At 44.1% G+C, this 5,709-nt stretch overlaps 1 non-coding gene across 1 annotated transcript; it reads right to left on the minus strand.

The window, feature by feature from the left end:
• Positions 1–5,635: 5,635 nt before the first annotated feature.
• trnan-guu (transfer RNA asparagine (anticodon GUU)) lies at positions 5,636–5,709 on the minus strand. The gene has a single exon. It is a non-coding gene; the product is annotated as a tRNA-Asn (tRNA).

Here is a 5,709-nt window from a genome sequence, read left to right on the forward strand (position 1 = left end):
AGAGAGCTGGAGATGAGACAGAAAGAGATGTGACATGGAAGTGCTTTGAATCAGTGGTGAAAATCCGTCGTGTGCCAGTTTCAAAGGAACAGAGGTTGGTGGTTATTTGTTTGAAAGAAGCTGCACTCAACGTGCGGCGAGCCCATGACCTGAGATTAAGAGCCTTTGATCTACCAGTTGAACTAGCCGGGCACACATAACATATGTGTCCCATATCTCAACATACATGGAGGCAACTGTTGCTTTCCACCTGCAGCCTCAGCTTGTTCTGAATTTCAAAGTGTAGAAGGTAATCGACGTACACAAGCCCCAAGGTTGCAATACATTCCTCTCATTCATCAATAACATCATTCACACCTTCCATTTCTTAGCTGCACCTCCTTCCAAACATTGCAAACTCCTCTTGCATCTTTCATCCTGATATTTTTCCCTGTAACATTTTCATCTGAAGCTGCACAACTAATGTGAATACAGTTTGTGATGGTAAAAATGTGTTCACCTCCCCGGGAACTGAACCACATTGACACACACAAAGGGACACACACAGGGATAAACACCGAGACTGTCAGAGGGCAAGGGTTTGTCTCTAAGGAGAAACAAACTGCCAAAAAGCAAGCATGACACTAAGTTTTGCTCCATTTCCACAGCAGTTTTCGTGAATGAACAGAAATAGGCAAACGCCCGCTTGTTTTGATGGATTTGATTCAATGTAACCGATAATTAACTCTGTAGACACAGAATAAAACCAGGAATAATGAGAAGCAGGAAACTCCAATGGATTTGGACTCCATCGCCTAACCACTCGGCTACGATGACTACCCCTATGCACAGGGTAATTTTGTTGGTATAAAGTTGTAGGCGGCCACAGCAGAGAAGGAGGACATTCGGCCCATCGTGTCTGTGCCATCTCATGGAAGAGGAATTCAGCAATCCCGCCTTTTCTCCGCAGCCATTTATATTTTTATTATCTCTCCTCAGTATTACTGTTAAAGTGAAACACGGCACACACCTGCTTTAACTGTGAGCTGGCACTTCTTCGACAAAAAGGGCAAATTTAGCAGGAGTGGGATTTGAAACCACGCCTCAATAAAGAATGAGACCTTAAACCATTAACAACCAATACAGCTGTGCTACCAAGCTCACGATGCTACTCCAGATCGCCTTGACTGGATCTGGACTCCATTGCCTGAACCACTCAGCCACGATGACTGGTCCTATAGATAGGTTAGTGTTGTTGGAATAAAATTATAGATGTCTACAGCAGAGGAGGAGGAAATTCGGCCCAGTCTGTCCATGCCAGTTTACGGAAGAGGAATTCAGCTCATTCGACAACCCCACATTTTCTCCACAGCCATTTATATTTTTAGTGTGTCTCCTCGTTCTTCCCATTAAAGTGAAACACCGCACACACCTGTTTTAACTGTGAGCTGGCATCCTTTCGACCAATTGGACAATTTAGCAGCAGTGGGATTAGAAACCACGCCTCAATAAAGAGTGAAACCTTAAACTAGCACCTACAATTACCGGTTAATGAATTACCGAGCTCAGGATGCTACTGCCCATTGCTTTGTACGATATTGCTCCTGAAACAGAACAGAATCAAAGCAGCAACAATACGTCATAAGGCCCCACAAGCCTCCTCCATCACTTAATAAGATCATGGCGGATCTCCAACCTCAACACCAATTTCCCACCCGATCCCAATAGCCCTTCATTCCCTTAGAGTCCAAAAATAATGAGAATTTTTGAATATTTTTTCTTCCATTGATCCAGGAGTTCAGTGGACACCTGGTTGAAATCAGCAATAATAAGAAGAACATTCGGTAAGGTTTAAATTTACCTGCGGAGACTCCAATGGAAATTAGAACCATCCATTTAACCACTCGGCTATAATGGTTGACCAAGGATCCAATACTTTTCACTCAATCATCAATAATACCATTCACAGCTTCCGCTTCTCAGCTGCATCTCCTTCCAAACATTGGGATCCATTTTCCTCAGGATTTGTTTCTGCATTGAATGTTTAGCTGCTTTGAGGCCTCATTTTGAAATCAGATTCGCTTCAATATCCAACACAATTTGAATTGCAAACCAGACGGATAAACAATGGAAAAATGTCACCCGGTGACACAAATCCCATGGTGCTCATTTTCAGATTCACAACAGCTAACTTTTCAATAAAATGAAGGAATTTTACAGTGAAACGACTTAAAAAGTATGACTCACTTTATGTGTGACTCACTCACTCGGGAATTCTGTAAATGCTGCTCGGAGGTTTAGTGACCGGGATATAATCTACCTGTGTTTTCCTGAGCCTGTGCTCGGTGTATTGGGAGGTTTGGCCTGGGTTGGAGTATCTCGTGTCCCAGGGATGGGCAGTAACCCGCTGATTGAAGCTGCAGTCGCCGCTTTCTGCTGACAGCGGGTGATTGGAGAGTGCGGGGCCTGAATATTGCTGCTTTTTTGCTTTTCCCTGTCTTACTCAATATGGAACTGAGGAAGAGCGAATAATTGATGTGTTTGTTTGAATCCAATAACTTCATAAATTTCCAATGGGTTAGATATCGGTACATGGTAGGTCTAATTGTTTCCTCGTTATATTTGAAATTAATATTCGACAAAAGCCACTTACCTGGGAGCTCACTGGTTAACAGTTAACAACGGCAACATTTTGGGGGTCTTTCATTTCAGCGCAAGTTCCCAATGACAGCCCGTAACTGTGTGATAGTCAATGCTGATGGGGAGAAAACAGTGAAATTTTCACCCCTGAGTCGTCTCAAACCACCAACCTTTCAGTTAACAGCCGAACGCGCTGACCAATTGCGCCACAGAGACTAATGCAGACTTAAACCAGTGAGTTAAAGCTTCAGATTGCTGCCACCGGAATGACAATTGTCTCTATCAGTTTTAGTCTTACAAAATAAAGAGTGGGACACTCATTGTGGACACATGGAAACAGTCTGATCCCACCCACTGCAGACACATCCATGTCACCGGGAACCAGCTCTCCTACAACCGGTGCCATTACCCTTCGATCCTTTGCGTGTCTTGTCTGTTACCCAGTATTCTGATTGTCCTGAAGCCGATGTTAGGTTTGAATTCCTGATGTGCAGTAACGAGAATCTTTTCAATGTCTCAGGTCAGTTAATTTCACTGATAACATCAGAGTCAATGTTCCAGCGTCTTAAAGAAGGGAAAGGTGCCTTGACTGTCTCTGGTCAGTCGGACAGTTCACCCTTCATTCTCCCCTGATTCCGGTTCCCAAAGATTTTCTAAAGATTCACAAAGCTGCAGACTGAGTTTTCTGTTGTGATTCCTTCTCCATTTTCCCACCTGCTAACTGACAATATTTTCCAAAATCTCATCTCAATCCCCCGCCTTGCATCATGTCCAGGGATGAGGAAATTCACGAGGTCAGTAAATCTCCATTCCCTGACTGGGAATTAAACCTGGACCACAGCAGTGAAAGTGCTGAATCCTGACCACTAGACCACCAAGAAAGCTGCTCAGAAACCTCACCACGTGCCTTATCTAAGCTACCTGTGCCTTTATTTTTGTTTCAGACTTCTTTCACCAGAGTCACGTTTCATAAGAACATAAGAACATTAGAAATAGGAGCAGTAATCGGCCATTCGGCCCCTCTAACCTGCCCCGCTGTTCAATAAGATCGTGGATAATTTGCCCCAGGCCTCAGCTCCTCTTTCCTTCCAGCTCCTCATAGCCCTCAATCCCCGATATTTCAAAAATCTATCTAACTCCTCTTTAAATACTCTCAGTGAGCCAGCCTCCACAACTCTCTTGGGAGAGAATTCTAGGCATTCACTGCCCTCTGGGAGAAGAAATTCCTTCGCATCTCAGTTTCAAATGAGTGCCCCCTTATTCTGTAACTATGTACCCTAGTTCGAGGTTCCCCCATTAGTGGAAACCTCTTCTCAACACCTATCTTGTCAACCCCCTCAGAATCCTGCACGTTTCAATCAAATATCCCCTCACCCTTCTAAACTCTCACGTATAAAGTCTTCACCTGCTTCACCGTTCTTGATCAGTCAGTCCCTTCATCCCAGAAATCAGCCAAGTGAATCGCTTTTAAACTGCCTGCAATGCCAATATATGCTTCCTTAAATATGGGGACCAAAACTGTATACAGAACTCCAGGTGCGGCCTCCGCAAGACCCTGTACAGTTATAAGAAGACTTCCCTATTTTTAAACTCCAATCACTAGCAATACAGGCCAAAATTCAATTTGCCTTCTTAATTACTTAAGATTGGCGGGAGAATGGGGTTGAGAAACTTATCAGCCATGATTGATTGGCGGAGAAGACTCGATGGGCCGAATGGCCTAATTTCTGCTCCTGTGTCTTATGCTTATGCTTATACTTGCTGCACCTGAATGCTAGCATTTTGTGTTTCATGCTTAGGAACACACAGATCCCTCTGTGCTGAACTTTTTTGGAGTCTCTCTCCATTTAAATAATATTCTGCCTTTTGATCCTTCCTATCAATGTATATGACCTCACACTTTCCTATATTAAACTCCATCTGCCAACTTTTTGCCCACTCACTCAACCTGTCTATAGCCCCGTGAAGATTCCTTATGTCCTCATCACAACCTGTCCTCCCACCTATTTTTGTTTATTATTTATTTATTATATCAGGGGTGGGGCGGGGCGGGTAGTGCAGGCGAACCTAGATAGAAAGTCAGTGATAGGTGGGGTCTAAGGAGAGATTGACAATGATGTCATGGACAAAAGACAAAGGAAGTGTTAATGGCAGTGGTCAGGGCTGAAGAAGGTGCTGATAGTGACATAAAGGCAAGAAAGCAGAATGTGTGAATTGAAGAACAAGGGTCAGCGCCCTGTGAAAGGCCAACATAGAGCAACTGACAGATGGCTCTATTTTGTGGTGTGGTGGGGAGAGGGGCGGTGGTTGGGGACAAAGGATAGAAAAGGAGATAAAAGGGGGATGAAATAATGAATAAATTAATAAAAATAAGTAAAGAATAATGAAAATACATTTTCATGGAGAGATTTTAATAAGGGTGAAAATAGAGGAGAGAGTTCGCGGTCTGAAGCTTTGAAATCAATGTTAAGTCCGGAAAGTTGTAAAGTGCCTAATCGGAAGATGAGGTGCTGTTCCTCCAGTTTGCGTTGGGCTTCATTGGAACATTGCAGCAGGCCAAGGACAGACATGTGGGCATGACAGCAGGGTGATTTGTTGAAATGGCAAGCGACAAGGAGGTCTGGGTCATGCCTGCGGACACCCAGTCTGCGTTTGGTCTCCCCAGTGTAGAGTCGCCGCTTTCTGCTGGCAGCGGGTGATTGGAGAGTGCAGGGCCAGAATATTGCTGCTTTTCCCTGTCTCACTCACTGTGGAGCTGAGGAAGAAAGAACAATTGATGGGCTTGTTTGAATCCAATAACTTCATAAATTTCCAGTGTGTTGGATATCAGTGCATGGTAGGTCTAAATGTTTTCTCATTATATTTGAAATGAATATTCGAAAAAAAGCCTCTTACTTGGGAGCTCACTGGATAAAATTAGAGCCGGCAAAATTTCCGGGGTCTTGGCATTCAGCTCAAGGAGCCAATGACAACCGGGAACTGAGTGACAATGAATGCTGAAGAAAAGGAGAAGTTTCGTCCCTGGGTGGTCTCGAACCACCAACCTTTCGGTTAACAGCCGAACGCGCTAACCAATTGCGCCACAGAGAC

This window comes from Cetorhinus maximus, chromosome 23 (genome assembly GCF_964194155.1).
Source record: "Cetorhinus maximus chromosome 23, sCetMax3.hap1.1, whole genome shotgun sequence".
Taxonomy (NCBI): domain Eukaryota; kingdom Metazoa; phylum Chordata; class Chondrichthyes; order Lamniformes; family Cetorhinidae; genus Cetorhinus; species Cetorhinus maximus.